General features: G+C 39.2%; 1 protein-coding gene across 4 annotated transcripts in view; it reads right to left on the reverse strand.

The window, feature by feature from the left end:
- SCAI (suppressor of cancer cell invasion) overlaps positions 1-25,028 on the reverse strand; it is a 125,147-nt gene that overhangs the window by 92,631 nt on the left and 7,488 nt on the right. The gene's annotated exons all lie outside the window — the stretch shown is intronic.

Genomic DNA, 25,028 nt, shown 5'->3' on the forward strand with positions numbered 1-25,028 from the left:
TGTAGGCAGAACTGTATCTAGACCATTCCAGACAGATGGGTATCTGCTATTTTTAATGACATCTAGGAAAGGAGATTCTCGCCTACCAAATTTAGGTTGTGAGCCAAAGGAAGGAAGTGGATCTAATTTTATGCTCCATATAGCTACACCTTCACATACAATTGGCAACAGGCATCCTAACAGGATATTAGAACAAGTAGAAAGGCACACAAAAATCTACAACCAAAAACTAAGGCCAGTCACTAGAAAGGGCTTCGGCTAGATGTCAAGTTGACAAGGGAACAAAATCATTCTAGTACAAAGTACAAAAGAACTGACATCATAGCCTTCCTCTTACGTTAAATCCCATTTGGCAGAGTAACAAGAAAAATGACAAAGGAGTTTCCAGCAAGCAGTATACCCGTTACATGACTGTAACTAATTAGAAACAGTTAAGTCCAAATCTTAATGAAGCAGTCATGAATGCACCTTAACTGAGTAACTTTTTAAGGCTTCTAGTTTTACCCTTGCCAACACTTCCTCTAGGCTCCAGGCTTGAGGATCCAAACATTTCACAATTCCCCTCCAAAGATCTCCTAATTCTGCACGTTACAGAAGAAAGTTAAAGTCACTTTAGGATAATTATCTCAAAGATACTGATGAGAGCCAACACAAAAGTTTAATTGGCCCTGAAGTCAAATACTTTCCCAAATTAACCATTTGGATATGCATCTTCACAAAGTTAGGAGAGTTCTGGCATTACTTCAATTACTTCAATTTAACCCCATGGGTCAAATCGTACTGTAAAATTAAGTTAATTTTTTTTAATGATTAAAGGAAACAAAGTGGATAATCACAAGAGTATAAATTTTGAATTTCATTATCATATTAAAATCTAGTATAGACTAGCAATAAATGAAAGTTGATAAAGCTCGGGAAATGTCTGTATAAAATTACAATAGCAGAGTTGGTTTAATTCCAAAAACCTAGGTCACTACTCAATCATTTTTTAAAACAAATACTCATCAGAAATAGCAAATGTCAAAGATAAAAATAGTAACCTGATCCAATCAGGCAAATCACCAGATATCTTTTTGAAAATAATTCAAGTTGCTTCCCAGAAGACAGCATCTATTTCTACCTATGCATTAATGAGGTAGGACATTTGTGACCAAAACAGTTCTTTCTCTCATTTCTTTAGTGAATGATTTGACAACGAAAAGAATTAAAAATACAAGGCTTCATCTTGTCACATAAAATATTGCCATCATTGTTTTAACCCACCAAAAAACCTCTTACAAGCACAAAATACGTATTTCAAACTCCAAAATGTCTTCAATTTAGATCATAATTGCCTATCCCCCAAAAGCGTAAACTAAACAACAAAAACGCTACCTTATGTTTTACCAGACAGCAGCAACTCTATAATGCCAAGTTTTATTTGGGGTCTGCTGGGAGGCTCATGCAATTTTTTTCTCAGCTGCTTCTCAGTCATCACCTGATCTGGAAGTGGTAAGTAGTTACTGGCTTTATGATTCCAATTCATATTTTATCATGAGCAATCTCTTATTAGTAATTATAGTAAGCTATTTATAACACTTGGGGTATTTTTAATAACAGCTTACTTGAGATATAATCCACTATGCCATATAGCGTATCTCTTTAAACTATCCAACTCATTGGTTTTTAGTATTTTCACAAAAATTCTACATCAGTAATCACATTAATTCCAGAATATTTTCAACACCTCCTAAAGAAATCTCACACCTGTTACTCATCACTCTTCACTTTTCCTTACTCCTAACCCTGGCAACCATGAATTTACTTTTCCTCTAAGGATTTGCCTGTACAGGGCATTTTATATAAATGGGATCACACAATGTGCAGACTTTAATGATTGGCTTCTTTAACATAATGTTTTGAAGATTCCTCAGTACTGTAGTATGCATCAGTACTTCATCTTTTTTATGACTGGATAATATTCCACTGTATAGAAATACCATATCTTATTTAACTATTCATCTGTTGATGAACATTCGGTTGTTTCCACTTTTTGACTACTATGAACATGCTGCTTTGAAAATCTGTGTACAAGTCTTTGTGTGAACGTAAGTTTTCATTTTTCTTGAGTATATACCTATATGCAAGGCTGTATATTGTCACCCTGCTTATTTAACTTATATGCAGAGTACATCATGAGAAACGCTGGGCTAGAGGAAGCACAAGCTGGAATCAAGATTGCCGGGAGAACTATCAATAACCTCAGATATGCTGATGACACCACCCTTATGGCAGAAAATGAAGAACTAAAGACCCTCTTGATGAAAGTGAAAGAGGAAAGAGAAAAGGTTGGCTTAAAGCTCAACATTCAGAAAACTAAGATCATGGCAACCGGTCCCATCACTTCATGGCAAATTGATGGAAAACAGTGGAAACAGTGGTTGACTTTATTTTTCTGGGCTCTAAAATCACTGCAGATGGTGACTGCAGCCATGAAATTAAAAGATGCTTACTCCTTGGAAGAAAAGCTATGACCAATCTAGACAGCAGATTAAAAAGCAGAGACATTACTATGCCAACTAAGGTCCATCTAGTCAAGGCTATGGTTTTTCCAGTGGTCATGTATGCATGTGAGAGTTGGACTATAAAGAAAGCTAAGCATCGAAGAACTGATGCTTTTGAACTGTGGTGCTGGAGAAGACTCTTGAGAGTCCATTGAACTGCAAGGAGATCCAACCAGTCCATCCTAAAGGAGATTAGTCCTGGGTGTTCACTGGAAGGATTGATGTTGAAGCTGAAACTCCAATACTTTGGCTACCTGATGGGAAGAGTTGACTCACTGGAAAAGACCCTGATGCTGGGAAAGATTGAAGGCAGGAGGAGAAGGGGACGACAGAGTATGAGATGGTTGGATGGCATCACCAACTCAATGGACATGGGTTTGGGTGAACTCCGGGAGTTGGTGATGGACAGGGAGGCCTAGCGTGCTGCAGTTCATGAGGTTGCAAGGAGTCGGACACGACTGAGTGACACAAACTGAACTGAATGTACCTAGAAGTGGAGTTGCTGGGTCACATGGTAACTCTATGTTCTTAATTTTTTGAGGAACTGCCAAATTGTACCAAAGCAGCTACATCACTCCACAATCCCACCAGGCCTGTAGTGTGGGCACAATTTCTTCCTATCTTCACCAACCCTTGTACTTGTCTTTCTTTTTTATTATAGCCATTGTAGTAGTATGAAGTGGTATCTCACTGTTCTGATTCAAATTTCCCTAGTGATTAATGATGATTAAAGCACATCTTTGCATGTGCTTGTTGGCCATATATGTGTTTGCTTTGGAGAAATGACTCAAATCCTTTGTTCATTTGTGAATTCGATTATTTATCTTTTTATTGCTTAGTTGTAAGAATTTTTAAATATTCTGGATATGTTCCTTATCAGATGTATGCTTTGCAAAATAATTCCCCCATTCTGTGGGTTGTCTTCTCAGTTTCTTGAAGGTGTCTTTGAAGCAAAAAAATTTTTTTTTAATTTTCACACAGTACTAATTTATCTATTTTTTCTTTTGCCACTTGCACTTCTGGTGTTAGATCCAAGAAACCACTGCCTAATCCAAAGTCACAAAGATTTACTTCTACGTCTTCTTGACAGATACGACACCATTTCACCACCAATTTTTCCTCGCACCCCTACTGAAATCAGAGATGTACAGGTTTCATTTCTGGGCTTTCAATTCTATTCCATTGATCTAATGCCTGTCTTTATGCCAGGACCATACTGCTTTGATCACTGTAGCTTTGTACTAAGTTTGAAAACTCAATACATGAAGAGTATGTTTAGACTCAGAAACTCCAATTACAGGAAGACTTTTTTTTCTGATTTCAAACCTACTCTCAGCAAATTTCAAGAGAAATCAGCATGTTCAGCTACTTACATAACACATTTTCAGAGGTATGTGTTCAGCATACTCTGTTTCATATACAAACCTTTACTTCTTTTTCATTCGATTTCATGCAAGCACTAGAATCCTAGTTGCTCTGCTGTACAGGCTATAATACACCTGCAACCTGAGTTTAAAACAAAACTTTTTTATAAAAAGAAATTTTTCTCAATTAAGTGACATTTTCTTTTGGGTCTCTCCAAAAATTTCTTTAATGATGTTATGAGTTGAATACATTTCTTAAATTATTAATATCAATATTCTATGACCCAGAAGTGAATCAGACTGATTTTAAATCTTGCCGTAGGGAAGATTTCAATGTACAACAGTCACAAAGACTGCATGTACTGAAGTTACAGGACCATCTATATTCCTTTTAGTATATATAACATGAGTCTAAAATCTAACTGTGAACCTCAAGGGGCACACATAATTATGTCACCAGGGGAGAAGCAGCCTAGAAAGCTTAAATAATTTCATAATAACTTGCTCTCAATTCTAAGAACTTAAAACTACTCTTATTTAAAGTATCAACACTGTTGCTATTTCCTAAACAATAATGACCTTCAAAGCGGCTTGACAGTTTTACTTTTGCTGGCAGTGACTAAAAGCAACACAACTTTGAGAAGCCATCTGGTGGTGAGAAAACCAAGTTATCACCTCACATATAAAATTTCAAATAACTCACTAACACAACAGTAATTAAGGAAAAGTTCTATTTCCCCAAGTGCTAAAAATGCTCCTATTCCCTTCATGACACTGGGTGAACTACGCGAATCTCAACAGACCTGCCTTGTTTCTCCTCCCCACAAAATAAAGCAATCCCAATAGATATTCCTCCAAAGTCCTTTAGGCTCAATCATATCTGAATGTGTACAGTGGAAATGGGAAATGTTGTATTTTAGAAGTAGAATCACAGATAAATACTTTGATATAATTACCTGTTTATGTTTTCTGTATTTCCAGTTTTGGCACAGAAAAGAAAACTGCTTCAACTACTTACTCTATTTTATCCCCAGGAACTTAAAACCCCTCTCTTAATGCATTTCCAAATCTTAATCTCTAAAAATTAAATAACTCATAGGAAAAAGATAAAAATAAGTTAATATTGATTTAATATGATCTTAGAAAACTCTGATTTAAATTTTTTAAACAGTTTAAATTACTTAAGTGTAAGTAACTCTGGTTGTCTATTCAACGTAGAAGACAATGAAAAATACAAGAATTGGAAGATTAATTTCCAATGGTCTAGTCATCCAGTGAAATTTTTTTAGCATGATAAGCTTTACTTCCTGTCTGACATCCTCAGGGATCTACTCTGACAGCTCGCCCGTGCAATTTCTACTACAATACTTTTCTGGCCTCTCTTGGCGCATGTAAACTGCTGTCAGGTAATATTTCTTTTGGCAACAGACTACATTCTTTATAGAAACAGACCTTCAACTGAACCCTCTCCACTTCAAACTCACATTCTTCCCTAACAGGTGATTCTTAAACTAGATCTACTATAAAAGGATGGACACATTTTAAGGTATTGAAATGTTAGTCACTAAATCTCCCTGATAATAGAACTCAAGTTACAATCTCTCTTGAACAGAAATAAAAAATGGTTCTGGTAAATCATATTCTGAACTAGAGTTATTTTTCTTTCTTTCAATTGCCCTAGAATCATACATATATGTCTATTCTAAGTTTTAGGAAATAAAATTGAGTGAAATCTAGAAAAAATAACTAAAATAATATAAACAGTACTTCCAAAATTTAAAAACTATACTTTCAACTCATTATACCTATCTTTTTATTCAATATATACTCTATAGACATTACCCACAGAAAAAGAGGTAAAATGTATATTTTACAGACTGACAGAGCCCAAATGAAGTACTGAAACAACCACTTAAAAGTTCTCTCCATTTAAAACCCAATAAATCCCAAGTATGCTTTAACTTGGGCTTCCCAGGTGGTGTTAGCAGTAAATAACCTGCCCGCCAAGGCAGGAGATGTAAGATATGTGGGCCAGGAAGATCCCCTGGAAAAGGGCACGGCAACCCACTCCAGTATTCTTGCCTGGAGAACCCCATGGACAGAGGAGCCTGGAGGGCTACAGTCCACGGGGTCTCAAAGAGTCAGACACGACTGAAGAGACTTAGCGCACACACACACACATGCTTTAATTTAATTCAAACATTTATTTGGTCCAAAGCTTCAGATGATACTAAGTTTTACCAGAGATAGAACCAGCTTGCTAGTTTACTACCTACTGGAGAGGATAAAAAAAGTATCCAAATTTAAAAGTATATATTAAGATGATATGACATAGTTTGAAAAAGTACAGGATTGGAAGGTTTATTCATTTTTAGATGTATGATCTTGAAAGGATCTATTGTTTTCCTAGAAAAATAGCTGACCAAAACTGAAAAATTAAAAAACTCAACTAAAAATATATAAGATCTCAATAGTCCTCTATCTATTAAAAACACAGATTTGTAATTAAACAGTTTCAAAAATAAAATCACCACATGGTTTCACCAGAGAATTTGTCTAACCATATAAGGAAGAAAAAGCACCAATAGTAAGCACAGTTTTCTAGAGAAAAAGAAGGAAAGTCTTCCTACCCATTTCATAAACCAGGACAGCCCTGATGTTAAAATCTAAGGAAGAGTAGTATATGAACATAGACACAGATGCAAAAGTCCTAAAAATGTACTGGTAAATTGAACACAGAAATATATTTAAAAGGATTGTATATCATGAGGAAGAGGAGTTTATTACAGAAATGTGAGGTTGATTTAACACTGGGGGAAAAAAAAATCAATGTAATTCAACACACATTAACAGGGAAAAAAAAGAGAAAAAAAATACAATCATCTCAACAGACAGAGAAAAAGAATTTGACAAAATTAAACACCCACTGAGGATTTAAAAAAAGATTTCAAATACTGGCCAAGATGTAGTAACAGGGACCAGATTTACCCTCCTACATTAAACAACCAAAAGAAAGCAGACAAAATAAATAATGGTCTTTCAAGACACTGTGCATCAAGCAACAACAACAAAAAAACGCCTGACCTCTGAGGACAAAAAAAGTGAGTCCTATAATTGCCCCCAAATCACTGCCTTGAGAGCATTTCCAGGGTGTGGTGCAGGGCAGAGGAACCTAGGCAGAGCCCAAGGGATAACATCAGAGCAGAAGACAGAGCTGAGAGTGCAGGGAGACCACAGCAGCTGGGGTTCACAGGGCAGGGTGCCGGATGCGGGGAGAAAATGCTGAGACCTTCGGGGAGTTCCTCTCCAGGGTCCCAGTGAACACAGAGCAGCCCGCGAATGGAAGAGAACCACCAGAGAGAGAGAGCGAAGAATCATCAGAGCATCAGCAGGAACAATGCCTGGAGTTTACACAGGGCCAACAATGGTGCCTGTTCCCACCAGCAAGACTTGGAAAACCTCGTAATTCCCGGCTGGAGTATTCACAAGGGTCTTGCCAGGGAAGTAGAGAATGATAAGCCACAGTGACAACAGCCCTAAATGTTGCTTTGGTCCCACTCAACAAAGCCTAAAACCAAGACCCAAATGGGTCAAGATAATTCCAAATAATTTAACTGTATCTCTGGGAAATATCTTCAGAAATTTTTAAGGAAAAAAGGAAAAAAGCAACAGAACAAAATATCAAACCCTCCATGATGTCTGGCACCTAAAGATTATCAGGCATTTCCAAAGAAGCAGGACAATACGACCATCATTGATGAGACAAATCAACCAATCAAAACCAACCCAGAACTGACAGCAAAATAGTTTTCATAACTCTAGAGGTATGCAAACTTTTCCTATAAAGGGCTTGACAGTAAATATTTCAGGCTTTGTGAGTCATACACTCTCTGCTACAACTCAACTCTGCAGTTGGACAAAAGTCTTGAACAGGCTTGTTACATAACAAACAGGATACACAAACAACCAATAAACATATACAAAGGTACTTGACTTCATCAATCATCAGAGGAATGCAAATTAATTAATACCATATGTACCCCAGTAGCAAGTACCATCCTCTAAAAAAAGGAAACAAGGCTCCTTGGAGAAATGTCTGATTCTCCAACTGAGCCAAGAAATATACAAGATGAGCCTGGAGCATCTTGTACTAAGAGAAAGTAAGAAAGTGTTCTAAAAAATTTTATTTTATTAATAAACACACAATGGCAGGAGTATGTCAAAAGGATCCAGCAGCCAACTGAAGAGCTCTCAATTACCAAACTGGAACAATTCAGCAACAACAAAAAAATAAAACAGTAATGGATTATAACCCAGAATATAAAAAAAAAATCCATGAGTTCAATTATATAAACAGTTCAATACATAAGCAGATAAGTAATAAATAGATAAATGGGAGAACATACAAATCTCCCATGAAGAAGAATTTAACATAATTTATGTACTTTGCCTTCAAGGAAGTGAGGCATGACACCCATTCTTTGAGTGTGGACTGCACGTAATGACTTCCTGCCAGAGAATATAGTATTAAATGGGGGAATAAAGGAATAATTTTATAATGAAGAACTCTGATTCTCAGCCAGATGTCAAGATTACCATTAACAGTGATGTTATGAGGATAGCCAGGACCGTGGATAGCATGAACCCTCAATATGATGTGATGAGAATGGTGTTTTACCCCTGTGGTTTTCCCCAATTCAAAGACAGTTGAAAAAAGTACTTGACCAATATGCTTCAAAACTGTCAAGGTCATCAAAAATAGGAATGACCTGAAAACTGTCCCTGTCAAGATGCCTGAGGAAACATTATGACTAATGTGGTATCCTATGTGGAACAGAAAAAGGGCATTAGTGAAACAGATCACCAGCCCAGGGTGGGTGCATGAGACAAGTGTTCGGGCCTGGTGCACTGGGAAGACCCAGAGGGATCGGGTGGAGAGGGAGGTGGGAGGGGGGACCGGGATGGGGAATACATGTAAATTCATGGCTAATTCATTTCAGTGTATGACAAAAACTACTGTAATGATGTAAAGTAATTAGCCTCCAACTAATAAAAATAAATGGAAAAAAAAATACTAAGAGAAAAGAAAGTATAGACTTTGGTTAATAATTTATTTTATAAACAATGCACATATAATATCTTTCCTGATGTCTCTTAAGTGGTATATGCTCCTTATAAAAGAGGTATAGGAAATCCAGAAAGTATAAAAAAGTAAGTAAAACTCCTACTCCCTAAAGATAACCATGATTAATATTCCAAGGTCATGGTTCTCAAACCGTGCACTCACACACCTTAGGGCACCACAGAAAACACACAAGGATGCCATGGGCTATTTTAAACTTTCAAGGGAAACACAGTGACATCTGTCGGATACTCCACAAACTACAAGCCCAGGGTTCAGTAGCTCAGTGTTAACACTGTATCACTTTGTGTTCCTTTCCATAATGCTGTATCTTTTTTTTTTTTCCATTTATTTTTATTAGTTGGAGGCTAATTACTTTACAACATTGCAGTGGTTTTTGTCATACATTGAAATGAATTAGCCATGGATTTATATGTATCATAATGCTGTATCTTTATGAAGCTGTTTGGTTTTTAAAAATTAATTTATTTTAATTGGAGGCTAATTACTTTGCAGTACTGTGTGGTTTTTGCCATACATTGACATGAATCAGCCATGGGTGTACATGTGTCCCCCATCCTGAACCCCCTCCCCACCCCACCCCTCAGGGTCATCCCAGTGCACCAGCCCTGAGCACCCTGTCTCATGCATCCAACCTGGACTGGCGATCTGTTTCACAAATGGTAATACACATGCTTCAATGCTATTCTCTCAAATCATCCCACCCTCGCCTTCTCCCAGAGTCCAAAAGTCTGTTCTTTACATCTGTGTCTCTTTTGCTATCTCACATATAGGGTCATCGTTAGCTTCTTTCTAAATTCTACATATACGCGTTAATATATTGTATTGGTGTTTTTCTTTCCAACTTACCTCACTCTGTATATATAGGCTCCAGTTTCACCCACCTCATTAGAACTGATTCAAATGCATTCTTTTTAATAGCTGAGTAATATTCCACTGTGTATATGTACCACAGCTTTCTTATCCATTCGTCTGCCAATGGACATCTAGGTTGCTGAAGCTGGTTATTTCAGAGGTTGCTTGTTACAAAAAAACAAACACCACATGAAAATCATGTGGTACAGGAAATGAAGTGACGGCGTCCAGTATGACCCCAAGGTTGGAGAAGCAGTGAGGTGCCCAAGCAGTAATTGTGGTTAAGAATGAAACAACAAATGTTTTCTTACACACACACAGAGAAATATTATTATACACCTACCACAACAGTTAAAATTTAAAACACCAAGGGCTGGCAAGGAAGTGGAGAAACTGGAACTCTCACAGAAATAGAGGACAAAAGTATAAACTGGTACAACCACTTGGGAAAACGACTGTCAATGCTGAACTGACAAAACCCAGTGACTCTGAGAGTCTTTAGATATTTACCCTAAAGAATCGCTTTCATATGTACATCTAAGTTCATTAACTTAGAAGCAATTCAGTTACTGCTAGATCAGAGAATGGATAATTCTGGCACAGACATACAGTTGAGTTCTACATAAGGTTATACACCTGTGTGTGTCAATATGAAAGAATCTCAAGCTCCTAATGCTGAATGAATGAAGCAAACTGACAAGAATACAAGCAGTATGATTTCATATATACATATATGGGGTCGCAAAGAGTTGGACACAACTGAGCGACTATATATATATATATATATATATATACACACAAAGTTTAACAAATCTAAAACTTAGCAGAATATTTATAAGTACATTGCTGCTGTTCACCGTTAAGTTGTATCCAACTTTTTGTGACCCCATGAACTGCAGCATGCCAGGCTCCCCTGTCTACCACTATTTCCCAGAGTTTGCTCAAATTCACGTGCATTGAGTCGGTGATGCTATCTAACCATCTCATCCTCTGCTGCCCACTTCTTTTGCCTGCAATCTTTCCCAGGATCAGGGTCTTTTCCAATGAGTGGGCTCTTTGCATCAGGTGGCCAAAGTATTGGAGCTTCAGCAACAGTCCTTCCAATGAATATTCTGGGTTGATTTCCTTTAGGATTGACTGGTTTGATCTCTGTGCAGTCCAAGGGATTCTCAAGAGGGATTCTCCAGCACTACAATTTGAAAGCATCAGTCTTCGGTGCTCAGCGTTCTTTACGGCCCAACTCTCACACTCATAACGTGACTAGTGCAAAAACCACAGCTTTGGCTATGTGGATCTTTGTTGGCAAGTTTACATCCATATATGTAAAACCATGAGGAAAGTTCAAGAGAATAAAAACCATTTTAAAGCAGTGATTCGGAAAGGAAAGAAGTGAATGCCACAAAAGAGAGGCATAGGCGGAACTTTCAAGAATATTGACAACGACCTACATTTAAAGTTGGCCAGTGGAAACAAAGATTTTTAATTTATTATTCTTTTTTTAAAGTACACATATGTCATATATACTTTTTTGTACACACATTAGATTTCATTTTAAAATAATTAAACATTTAGTAAACAAAATATTTCTTGAACACCTACTATGTTCTGGACATTTTGAGTGCTTTTTATTTTATTCTTGCCCTCACAGAGCTAATATTCTATTATATGATAGCCAAGGACGAAGAGAGGACATAAGATGCAGAATGAATGAATGTGTATCCTCCACCAACACGTATACACTGTTTTTTTTTAATTGTAAGAACACAGAAAGAGTTATCAGGAGTAGGGATAAATGGTAGTATGAAATACTCACTGGATTTCACCTGGGATGTTAAAAAGAAAAAAAAAAAAAAAAACAGCTTCTTCCTTTCTATGTAGGGAAAAATCCAGTTCTTCCCTACTATTTCTCTCCTATGAATCTCCTTTACTGTTCACACAAAAGCTTCATTTCTGGTCACCAATTGTCTGGAAGTTTGCCCCACACCACTAAGCAATTCCCTGTCACCTGCAGGAATTCCACTAAATTCTGACACTGCCTACCTGGAGCGAGCATCAGACTGCAGAGGTGAAGGGCTCAATCCCAAGAGAAGGCAAAAGTCACTCCCCGTGCTTCTACAGACCAGCTACAGACTAGGGGTTCCAATGACCACCTCTTTGGGTTTTATTTATTTATTAAGAGTGGCTCACAGAACTCAGAGAAACATTTTACTTACTGGATCAAGTTTCCTGTAAAAAGACATAACTGAGGCCAGACGGAAGAGATGCACGGGTCCGGGAAGGGCTGTGGCACTCCAGGCCCTGTCCAGGGGCTTCCACGCCACTCTCCCACACCTCCCTGTGCTCACCAGCCTAGAAACTCTGAACCCCACACTCTGGGGATTTCATGACTGCTTCATCATGCAGGCATGACTGAACATTAACTCCATTTTCAGCACTACTCCCCTCCCAAAGGAATGGGAGGCAGGGCTGAAAACACCAAGCTTCTAATTGTGGCCTGTTCTTGCTGGTCACCAGCCCTCAGCCAGGAGACCAACCAGTCACTTCATCAGAACAAAGACACTTGTCACTCAGGAAATTAGGAAGGTTTCAGGGGTTCCATGTCAGGAACTGAGGGCAGAGACCAATAGATATTTTCCATTGTTATCTCACAGATGTTTAAAATTTTTATCACAAATAAAAACTCTTAGATTTGCACCAGTTTGTAAGAAACTAATAGATGAAACCATCGACGATATAGTAAAACCATTCTCCATTTTCAGGATTCTTGAAAATGTCAAGTAAGTTAGTTACCCATTAAAAGTTCTCAGAAGTTAAAAAAAAAAAAAGAAAGAAAAAGCCTGACATATCTAAATACTTTTACAGTATCTATTGAACAAATGATTTTCTGCACACGAAATCTGTCTTAACTATCTCGTTTTCTGTGCTAGCATTTTTCAAAGTTCTTAAGAAAGTGGTTGAATTCTCATTTACTATTTCACATATTCTATGTATTTCTTTATCTGATGTCAATTTCAAATAGGACAACAAAAAAAAAGAACATGCTGCACAGAATAAAGAAATCTAAAATATGAGGGAAGAAAGAAAAAGCTGGGCCATTCAGGAACTCTAGGCTGACTTAATTAGAGACTACACTCCTGTACCTAAAGATGTTCCTCACCCAGTAACATGGTAAATTACTTGTCCATCATCCAGTCTCAAGCATGAGGCTTTTGGCTGTTATCCAGTAGAATGAACATCACTTAAAAATTTCTGCTTTTAAATCTTGTATCTACGAGTCCTGCAATAGCATGAACTATCCAGAAACAGAATTCTTTTCGTTCTTAATGGTCTGTACTTTCTTTGATACTTCAAAGTAAAAATGCACTAAGTTGCCCACAACTACTTTAATCTAATTACCTGAAGCACTGGAGAGGAACACTTGCTAAAACTACACTATATTAATTATAAAAATTGGCAAAATAGAAAATACCAGTTTTAGAAGCTTCAAGGAAGTCTGAAACATCTGAATCCAGAGGACATCCACATCAAGAACTGTTTTCACTTTCTTACGGGACTTTAATAAACCCTCATAGGAAATCACCTCCAGCAAAGTTTTCAAAAAACAAATTCCATGGAGAAGGAAATGGCAACCCACTCCAGTACTCTTGCCTAGAAAATCCCATGGACCGAAGAGCCTAGTAGGCTACAGTCCATGGGGTCGCAAAGAGTTGGACATGACTGAGCAACTTCACTTCACTTCATGGCAAAATGTCTTGTGTGAAACATGTTTATCTTAATTTCCATGAAACAACATTCTGCAGTCTAATAAAACTTTTATCTACTGTGCATAGAAAAAAAAAAAACAAATTCCAATGTCACTGTTTCAGTCTGTAATAGCAAAAAAGATTTATAGAGTCAGACAAAAAACTATTCTGCCTTGACGGTGCCACTTTCTAGCTATGATACTTTGGGTGAATCACTTTTATTTTCATCAGCCTCAGTTTCTCTATTTATAAATGGGAATGATAACATCTGTCTTCTAATGAAGCAAAAAATATAAACGTGATCTGCTAATAAGCACCAGAACCCTAGAGATTAAGCTATCCTCCCTAAGTCTCCTTCCTCCATTTAGTTCATTTACTCTACTCTGTAATCAACCAAAACACTAAACAATTAAGAATTGATAAAGACACATACTGAACTGAACACTTCCCATCTATACATTGTACTGCATGCAAAGTACCCATCAATAAACTGAAAGGGCTTGATAAAAAATAAACTAGTGACTACAGGTAATATATTTAAGACATCATTGCCTAATCAGTAAATGCCAGTCATTATTAAGAAGTCCAAAAACCAGCATCAGCACCTCCCCATTTTTGAAATTTCTCTACTACCGTCTCTCATCAATTTTCCCAGAGGTCTTTCTGCTCTACACCTTTCAGGTAAACTTTAAAGCCTTGAAAAATCTAAAACATGTTAAATAATTCCCAAGTCCCTTCAGGCTTCCCAACATCCCTCTGTCCCTAACTTCTCTGGAGTATTCACTCCATCATTTCAGACTGACATCTTTCTGCTGGTATCCTTCCCCTCCCTAGTCTAAAAATAGTAAGGCCAATAACAGTAGTAGTGATGGGCACAGTAATGAATAGCCAGTATTCTGTGACATGAACTCTCACTTCATGTGTATAAATCATTGAAGTCTCTCAACAACCCTATGAAGTAGAAACCATTTTATAGATAAAGAAACTGACTCACAAAGAGGATGTTGCTTTCCAAGGTCACACAATCTGGCCCGAGTCACTGCAAAGTCACTGTACATTATTAACATGCCATAACCTTCTGAACTACAAGGACACGAGAATGGAGTTATCTGGGCAGGGAGATTATTGTTCAGTTTTTCCATTTTGTACTACTTACTAATTTTTTTAAAACTTAAATAAAATAAACATGGAAAATGAAAGTGAATGAGATAAAAGTCTATAAAGAAAGAAAATAAAGAGTCTGTTTTTCTTCTGATACTGACAGTGCTCCTGAAGGCAGAAATGTATCTTATTCTTAAAATTGAGGCCGGTTAATATATAGTATGGTCTCTACTCCAACCTCTGGCAAAACGGAATGCCAGTTATCTTCTGTTATACAACCTAGTGGCTTAAAACAACAGTCTTTCATTGTGGCTGTGAGTTGGCAACTTGGGTCGAGCTTGGCAGAGACAGCTCTTCTCTGCTCTCCGTGGGCACTCACTGGGGCACCAGGATGGGGATCTGGAGGATTACGACCTGCTTTCAGGACCGATGCTGATGGCAGCTGGGAGCTCAGCTGGGGCTGAGGGCCAGGAGCTTTAGCCACTCACTGGGGCTGGAAGCCAGGTTCTAAGCCCCTATCCCGAGAGAGGAAGGTGGAGGTACATGGCATTTCTATAACCTTGCTCCAGAAGTCACATAGTGTGGCTGGAGCCATGGAGACAGTTGGGAAGGCCTATGCTGCTTAGGAGACAGGGACACAGACCTCATCACTAGGTGGGAGGAAGGTCAAGGTCACAGCGTAAGAGCATGTGGGATGAAAGACATAACTGCAGACACCTTTGGGAGACAGTCTACCATGCCAACGAATGGTTATGTTCAGAATATACTGAAGTGGACTTTTTGTTGGTGGTTACCGGTTTTTATCAAGTAGACTTTTCCCACAAAAAGCAGTGGGTAAAGAAATTTAAAATAACCTTGAGCTTCTCCTCTGTGGTGAAATGAATTCAGTGGCCTGCGAGTGACTATTTTCAGGGCCAAATGATATAGAAAAAGAGAAGAAAAGAGGTGTAGCTACTTCTCAGAATTTAAAAAAAAGATAAAATAAGGAAACTGAGCAACCACTCACTGAAAGTTAAACATACGTGAGTTGGAAGACACTCTGACATCACTTAGTCCACTGCTTTAATTCTAGCAATTACCAGAAAACTGAGCTTTTCTCATGTATCTTACAGTGAAGATTAGGGAAATCTCTTCATTTTATTAAAACTCTAAATTCAAAAATTCATGTTTTCATGCATTCAATTCACTCCCTACTGTCACTTACAGTAAAACATCTGTAAAAATGAAAATGCAGCAGATATGTTCCAAGTTAACAGGGTAAGGGAAAAGCTGAGGTACCTGCATCCTGTTTCAAACCCTTTCAAGGAGGGTTTATGGGCAGAGAGCATAATAGGTTACATAATAGTTGAGTGGGGGAGGGGTGGGGGGTGGGGGAATGAATCAAATCCCTGAGGTAGGCAAGGAAGAGAAAATGAAAAGCGGTGGCTAGAAACCAGGCAAAGATCTGGGGATTTCACCAGAATGCTGCACTATATACTCTTTGAACACATTCTTATACAAAGACTCCATCCCTGAACCACAGTCCTTTCTCCACAAACTAGAGCTAGAAATAGCTCCAGAGATAATTAATTCAGTGGTTTCCAACATTTTCAAGTATAAGAACCCTTTTTTAAAAGTAAAGCTTCTGTGGCCATCCATATGAAAATGGTTGTGATTTTATTATCTGGTTATTGAGAAAAATCAATAATGACAGAAGTACCACGAGTTCACTAGTACCTCTACTGAAGGGAACTGGTTTTGTTACAAGGGCATGTATATGCAAGAGCACGTACATGAGACATTCAGGTGATTTAGGTGAAGATTTTAGGAAACACTGAATACATGTCAGGTGTTGGTAAACACAAGGTAAACCATATTTGAAGAGACTGAGGCATTTTTCAGGAATTTCTTTTCAGGTATGTTATGGTAGGATTTCTCTTGCTGTGCTATGGTTGAACTCGATAACTAATCTCTTCCAATACAAATTCTAGGATTCTTTTATAAGCTATTAAAAGCATTTCCCTTCTTTTTAACTTATATTTTGAAGATTTAGAAGTGGTTTGGGAAGGACTTCCTCTGTAGTCTAGTGGTTAGGAATCCGCCTTCCGATGCAGGGGAAGTGGGTTTTATCTGTGGTTGGGAGCACGCAGATCCCACATGCAGCAAGGCAACTAAGCCAGCAGCACAGCTAGAGAAGCCCCCACGCACCGCAATGAAGACTCAGCGCAGCCAAAAAAAAAAGCAAAAATAAAAACAAAACTGGCTTAGGACGATACAGATGCATGTTCCTATTATACAATAAAAGTAAGAATTCTCTTACTTGTGGATGACACTTTTATTATCACCAGCCAGGAGTCACTCTAATAGGTAAATGGCTTGATATCAATTAACAAGACAGGCTAATGGCAACAATGCTAAATCTAAAATCTTTAGTTTTGACAGCTGTTCTCTAAAAATCTATATGTAATTAACTCTACAGTTTGGAAATGATCACAGTAGTTTAAGAGTTCTGACAGCCACTCTGCAGGCTTTTGGGAAACCATGAGTGAGCACTTTCAACATGAGCCCGCCATTCAGGAAGAATTCTCAGGATACTGCCGACAGGCACATGTGCTTTCAAGGCCCACGGAATACATGGAGAGAACCTGACTGAAAGACACCCAACTGTAAAACAAGAATATAAAGAACGGGGCCTAGACTGAGACTGCAATGCTACCAAAGGCAGCAGCCAAGCTCACGAAAAGACAAGCTTAGCTCATGGTGAAGGTGACCATTTCATGGCAGACTGCATCCATGAAGAGAACCCACAGCTAGTAACGCAGAAGCTATGACAGCTTAAGGAGGATTATGGAAAACCAGGTAAGAAACAAAGGACATAAAAAGACTAGGTTTGAGTATTAGCCAGGGTTCTCCTGAGAAACAGAAACAAGAAGGGGTGTGTGTGTTTAGATAATAAGGAATTGGCTCACACAATTAGGGAGACTGAAAAGTTCCAAGATCCTCAGTCATCAAGCTGGAGATCTGGGAGAGCTGATGGCATGATTCCACTCTGAAGGCTTGAGAAATGGGAGGGTTGATGGTTTAAATTCCAGACTGGGAGCCAGTGGGCTCGAGATCCAAGAAGAGCAAGGTTCCAGCTCACATCCAAAGGCAGGAAAAGACTGAGGTCCCAACTCAAGCAGTCAGACAGGAGTTCCTTCTTACTCAGCCTTTTGGTTGCAGGTCTTCAGTCGAGTGGATAAGGCCCCACCCAAGTTGAGGAGGGCAGTCTGTACTACTTAAGACTATGGTTCAAAAGTTAATCTCACCCAAAGACACCCTAACACTCCAGGAATAATGCTTGACCAACTATCTGGGCACCCTGTAGGCAAGTCAAGTTGACACATAAAATCAGCCACCATCACAACTTACTTGACACTGATTTGCCTGCTCTTCCCAGACAACTAAGAAAGAGCAGAAACAAGAGTTCAAAATCTGGTGACAGGTACCAGGCAGAGGAAAACTGACCCCTTCACTGGGCAATTTGGAGAAGGAAATGGCAACCCACTCCAGCATTCCTGCCTGGAGAATTCCATGAACAGAGGAGCCTGGCAGGCTGCAGTCCATGGGGTCGCAAAGACTCAGACACGACTGGAGTGACTAACACATACACTTTCACAGGACAACCACCTTTCGCTTTTCCCTTAATAAGAGTGAATGTGAGCAGGGAACTACCTCTCAATCTGTCAGACCAAAGTCCAGGGAGAGAGCAAAGGCTCTGAAGATGACAACGCACAACTGGCTGGAGATTCAATTATTAGCACAGGGACACATCACTGCCTGAAAGTAAACTATCCTTCAATGCCTTTAATCAAAAGACAGCTGCTTCCAAAACACAAACACACACCCCACCCCACTCCACATCAGAGACCTATCCAGGAGAAAAAGCTTAAGAGAGAGACTAAGGCCCTTTGGGGTACAATAAAGCCAGTGCTGGAAGAGATTCTTCAAAAAAAAAAAAAAAAAATCATGGATTCATGTAATTCAGCCCTTGTGAAGCCAGGATAGTAAGTCAAGCTGTTGGCGAGGGCTGTAGTCATCTCAAGGCTCAACTAGTATAGGATCCCCTTCCAAGCTCACTCATGTGGTTGCTGGCAGGCCTTGCTTCCTTAACATGTGGCCTTCCCCATAGGCTGCCCAAGTGTCTGCACAACATGGCAAGTGGCTCCCTCTCACTATGGCAGCCAGCGTCTACCAGAGGGAGTGAGCCAAGAGCAAGAGGAGGAGGAAGGAAAGGAGGGAAAGAGAGAGAACACCCAAGAATGAAGATAAAGACTCCTTACAACCTGATCTGGGAAAGGACACCTCAGCATTCCTATAGTCTATTCCCTAGAAGTGAGTCACCAAGTTCACCCGACACTCAAGGGGAGAATTAAGCTCCATCTTTCTTTCTTTTTTGACCGCGCTGTGTGGCATGCAGGATCTTAGTTCAGTGACTAGGGACTGAACCCATAGCCCCTGCATTGGGAGTGTGGAGTCTTGACCACTGGACCACCAGGGAAGTTCCCAAGCTTCATCTTTTAAAGAAAGGAGAATTAAAGAATTTATACACAGTTCTTTAAAACCACCACAGGGAGTAAAGAATTATTGAGAGAAAAAAGAAAAAAATTAAGTAGCTGGATAAGTTATTAAGACACCAATGGATGTTTTACTCTCACTGTATTCCTCAATCCCCAAGAAAACAGTCCCTGCCTCAAGGGAGGTTTGTGTTTGTTTTCTGACAATGTAAACTCCCTGAGGAGATTACGCTGAGGGAAGGGTGGAAAGAAAGTGCCTTTGAGGGCAGAAAGGTAGAAATAAGAAGAAAAAAAGAGGGAAATTTAATTGGGAAGGAGAAGAGCTTTGGGACTCACAAAAAGAGACTTGCAACTCCACTTCCTAGCAGTGTTCCAGGAGGTAACCAGTCTTCACAGGGACTTGGGTACGCATCGTACCTGGGAGAGCTGAAACCTCTACACCAGAACCCCCAAGCCTGGCAACACTTCTTGAGCTTCCAGCCAGTCATAACCATCAGAGCCACCAAACTCGAAGGACCCACACCCACCTCGACAACAGCTTACCACTCACAGGCACAGTGGGCTGAAAACTAACCTTCCACCCTTCTCCTGGCTCCTCACAAGCCTCTCAGAGGCTGCACAGCCCTGAGGAGGGATGGATGCCATTCTTAATCCCTGAGATTGAATTTTTCATGAGTTTGACAGAGTTGAGGCACAGGGGATGTCTCAAGGTTGGATTTAATTTCATTTAAAATAGATAATACAGAACTTCCAGGGTGGTGCAGTGGATAAGAATCCACCTGCCAATGCAGGGAACACAGGTCTGACCCCTGGTCCAGGAAGATTTCACATGCCACGGAGCAATTAAGCCTGCCAGCCACAACTGCTGAGCCTGTATGCCAAAACTACTGAAGCCCGCTCACCTAGAGACTGCGCTCCGCAACAGGAGAAGTCACTGCAATGAGAAGCCCAAGGACCATAACAAAGAGTGGCCCCTGCTTGCTGCAACTAGAGAAGGCCCATGCAAAGCAATGAGGACCAGCACAGTCAAAAATAAATAACATAAGTGAAGTAAGCCAGAAAGATAAAGACCATTACAGTATACTAACACATATATATGGAATTTAGAAAGATGGTAACGATAACCCTATATGCAAAACAGAAAAAGAGACTCAGATGTATAGAACAGACTTGTGGACTCTGGGAGAAGGCGAGGGTGGGATGTTTCAAGAGAACAGCATTGAAACATGTATATTATCTAGGGTGAAACAGATCACCAGCCCAGGCTGGGTGCATGAGACAAGTGCTCGGGCCTGGTGCACTGGGAAGACCCAGAGGGATCGGGTGGAGAGGGAGGTGGGAGGGGGGACCGGGATGGGGAATACATGTAAATCCATGGCTAATTCATTTCAATGTATGACAAAAACTACTGCAATGATGTAAAGTAATTAGCCTCCAACTATAAAAATAAATGGAAAAAAAAAAAAAACAAAGTAACAGGGGTAACAAGTGTCTAAAAAAAATAAATAAATAAAATAGGAATATCAAAATAAATAAATAAATAACATATATACAGTAATGCTTCATGGTTACCTCATTTTGTGAGATAAGATTCATACTGACTATATAGTCAATTAATTTAGTACCTTATGGATATCTTTTACAATTCACTAATCTTGGTGGTTTCAGAAAAATTCCAGACAAGTTGCTCCATCAAAATACTAAGATTTTTCCATTACTAATACATTACTCTCAAAACTTCCCAGGTTATACTCTCCTAATGTATAGAATATTAAGCAATTAGTTACATAACCATGTGTATCTGCCTGAATTCATTATCCTCCCTGCAAAAATCCTGGTCTTGTGGGAAAGCCACCCACTTAGATTAGGGACCCATAATTTCCACAGTCTAGAAAAGTCTACTGCATGATTCACAAGTCATTTACTTAATCTCTCAACAGATGCAATCATAAACAGCATTGCAGATTACCTATATTTCAGGATTTTAACCTAAAATATGTCCCAATTGTGTGCTAGTCAACTTTTATCAAAAAAACTCAATTAAAAAATAAATTTCTGGTAGATTATGAAAGAATATAGTATATAATCCATTCTTTTGGATTTGTTGTTTTCAAAACTACTTGTAGGTTCTACGATCCTTTCTTTCAGATAGACTCTCAGGATACAAAACAGAGAGTTAGAAGTTGAGAGATGCTAGAAAAAACAGGTCTCTGTGTGGAATGGTTGATTCTAGGCCTGAGCAAAAAACATGTGATGGGTTTGGAAGGAAGCTACCAAAGTCTACTGGATTCTTCTCAAAAGGACCCAAAGCCAATACAGAAGAGGCTTCCACTGGTCAACATGATCATCAAGAAAAATAATCCCAATGGGTTGAAATTCACTAATATGTCTAAATCCATGAGTTGATAAGAAGACAGTCAGTCACCTTTGAAGCATGCCAGGAAAGCAATTCATGGTGAAATCTGGTATAAATTATAAAAAGAAAGGGGCAAGGGGACAGGCCTTTATTCTGCTTTTCCTTTTACAAACTGTACCTAAGGAATATTAAACAGTTGATGAAGAACGGATCAGCTGCCAGGGAGCTGGGGGTGCAAGGAGGATGAGGCTCCGATAGTACAGCAGAAGCAAGTTCTGGGGGTAATGGGAATGTTTCATACTCTTCTTGCAGTCGTGGTTACAGGAATCTGTACATGTGTTAAAATGTCATAGAACTTTTCATTTGACTGTATGTTAGTTTCAAAAATAAAATTTAAAAAAATTTAAGAGAACTTCTTTTTATAAAAGCATTCCAGCTAGCAATTAAGAAGGAATGAAAGATTTAGAATGTCACCATCTGTAACCTCAAATGAAATTACACTGATTACTGTGAGTTCCTAACAGCAAAAAAGAAAAAAAAGAGGCCCTGAAAAAACTACATACCACCCCTATTAAGCATTCTTACAAAAAAAAAAAAAGAACTAACAAAACCTGACTCTCTCATCAAGTCTCCAGAACTAGTTCTAATGACCAATCGACCAATTTATAAGACACACAGGGAACAGAGAAACATGCTAAATGATACCCTGGGGACCAAATCAGCAAAATTTCAGAATGTGAAAAAACTGGTTGGTGGTTGCCAATTGGTCAATGGGGACCAAAAGGAATTTGGGGGAATGATGAAAATGCTCTATATAATGATTGTAGTGGTAGTTACACAACTGTGTGCATTTGTCAAAATTTACAAAGCTGAACACTAAAATAGGTGAGTTTCATCATTATAAATCATACCCCAACCTTTTAGAAAATGAAAAATTCAGATTGTTCAGTTCAGTAGCTCAGTCGTGTCCAACTCTTTGAACCATACCACGCCAGGCCTCCCTGTCCATCACCAACTGCTGGAGTCCACCCAAATCCATGTCCATTGAGTCTGTGATGCCATCCAACCATCTCGTCCTCTGTCGTCCCCTTCTCCTCCTGCCCTCAATCTTTCCCAGCATCAGGGTCTTTTCCAATGAGTCAGCTCTTTGCATCAGGAGGCCAACGCACTGGAGTTTCAGCTTCAACATCAGTCCTTCCAATGAACACCCAGGACTGATCTCCTTTAGGATGGACTGCTTGGATCTCCTTGCAGTCCAAGGGACTCTCAAGAGTCTTCTCCAACAACACAGTTCAAAAGCATCAATTCTTCAGCATTCAGCTTTCTTTATAGTCCAACTTTCACATCCACACATGACCAATGGAAAAACCATAGCCTTGACTAGACGGACCTTTGTTGGCAGATTAATGTCTCTGCTTTTTAATATGCTGTCTAGGTTGGTCATAACTTTCTTCCAAGGAGTAAGCGTCTTTTAATTTCATGGCTGCAATCATAATCTGCAGTGATTTTGGAGCTCAGAAAAATAAAGTCAGCCACTGTTTCCACTGTTTCCCCATCTATTTGCCATGAAGTGATAGGACTGGATGCCATGATCTTAGTTTTCTGAATGCTGAGCTTTAAGCCAACTTTTTCACTTTCCTCTTTCACTTTCATTAAGAGGCTCTTTAGTTCTTCTTTGCTTTCTGCCATAAGGGTGGTGGGGGGACGGAGTGGGCAAATTATAGATTTAAAAAAAAAAAAACTTAAGATCTAATCAACAAATTGCAAGTCCTGATTTTATCTAGATCTTGATTTGAACAGATTTTTTAAAAATGATTAAATCAACCATGGATATCTGAACACTGATGAAATATTTAATGATACTAAGGAAATACCGCTAACTTTCAAGTTGTTGTCCATGAACTACAGTTATGTGCTTGAAGAGTCTTTATCTTTCAACAATACATACTAAATCATTTACAGATGAATAATATGTATAGAATACGCTTCAGGTGGAGGAGTTATGTATACACATGAAATAGGATTGAGCTGATACTTGTTCAAGCTGGGTGACAAACAATTCAGGTTCACTATAGTATGCTAAGATTATTATTCTAAGATTATCTATTATTATTTGAAATTTTCCATATTAAAAATATACAAGAGGACTTCCCTGGTGGTTCAGTGGTTAAGAAACTGCCTTCCAACGTCAGGGCCACGGGTTCAATCCCTGGACCAGGAAGATTCCACATGCCACGGGGCAACTAAGCCCAAGCACCATGACTACTGAAACCCCTGTGCTCAAGAGCCTGTGCTCGGCAACAAGAGGAGCCACTGAAATGAGAAGCCCGTACACTGCAACGAGCCAGTAGCCCTGCTTGCCACAACTAGGAAAAAGCCTGGGCAAAGCAATAAAGATACAGCACAGCCAAAAAAAAATCAATGAATAAAATTTTTTAAAATATATATACATATATACAGAAAAGTAGATCTAGAGTCTTGTAGGTGAGCTAGCCTGCTTAATCTACTTCTGCCTCCTCCTGGCACTCTAACCCCCTGGAGCCCTTGAATCACCACCAAGGAACCTCTGGGCTCTTTATGAAAACCCTTGAAAACCACTGCTTGAGCTAGTCTAGGTATAATTCTTGAATAAAATATTACCATGAAAATGTTGAATACTCTTAGGCACCCCCCCTACACACACACACCCCCCACCAAGTCTGTTTTTACAGAATTTAATTCTTCACCTTAGGTTCTCACCGACACTTGCCCACAAGAAACACCCTTACCACGGCCACTGCCTTTCCGTAGAGATACTGCCTAGGCCAACATCAGCACAAAGAAACTCTGTAATATTCCTGTGTTTCAATGTAGACTGGAAGACATGCCCCCAGTTTTCCACATAACTACCTCCAGAATATGTTTCTTGCCAAAGAGTGTACCCTTTGTACAGAAATCTGTCTCCCAAAAATAGACACTCCTCGTTTGATGACCACCTGCAGAAAGACTGAAGTGGACAGATAATACAGCCAAGAGACAACATCTAAGAGACAAAGCTGTCTGGTCTGCTTCCTCACCGTGTACTCACTGCAACACTCTACTGCCATCTGCACATCTCACTCCACATGGTCCCTCTGGGTTGTCTCATTCCTTCCATGAGCTGGATCACTGCGTATCTGCTGCTGACTTCCTAATCCACATCTCAGGCCCTAATCTCTCCCTTCAGCTCCAGACCCATGTTTTCATTAGCCTGTTAAAGATGGGACACTGCAGCACTTAATGCTCCATGTAGCCAGAATAAACTCATGCTCTTACCAGAACCTAATCCTAGATCTGTTGTCTCAATTAAATGTGTTCCCATCCAACCTACTATTCATGCTAAAAGCTCCTCAAGATACCATAAAGAAAA

This window comes from Odocoileus virginianus, chromosome 2, assembly GCF_023699985.2.
Source record: "Odocoileus virginianus isolate 20LAN1187 ecotype Illinois chromosome 2, Ovbor_1.2, whole genome shotgun sequence".
NCBI classification, from domain to species: Eukaryota; Metazoa; Chordata; class Mammalia; order Artiodactyla; family Cervidae; genus Odocoileus; species Odocoileus virginianus.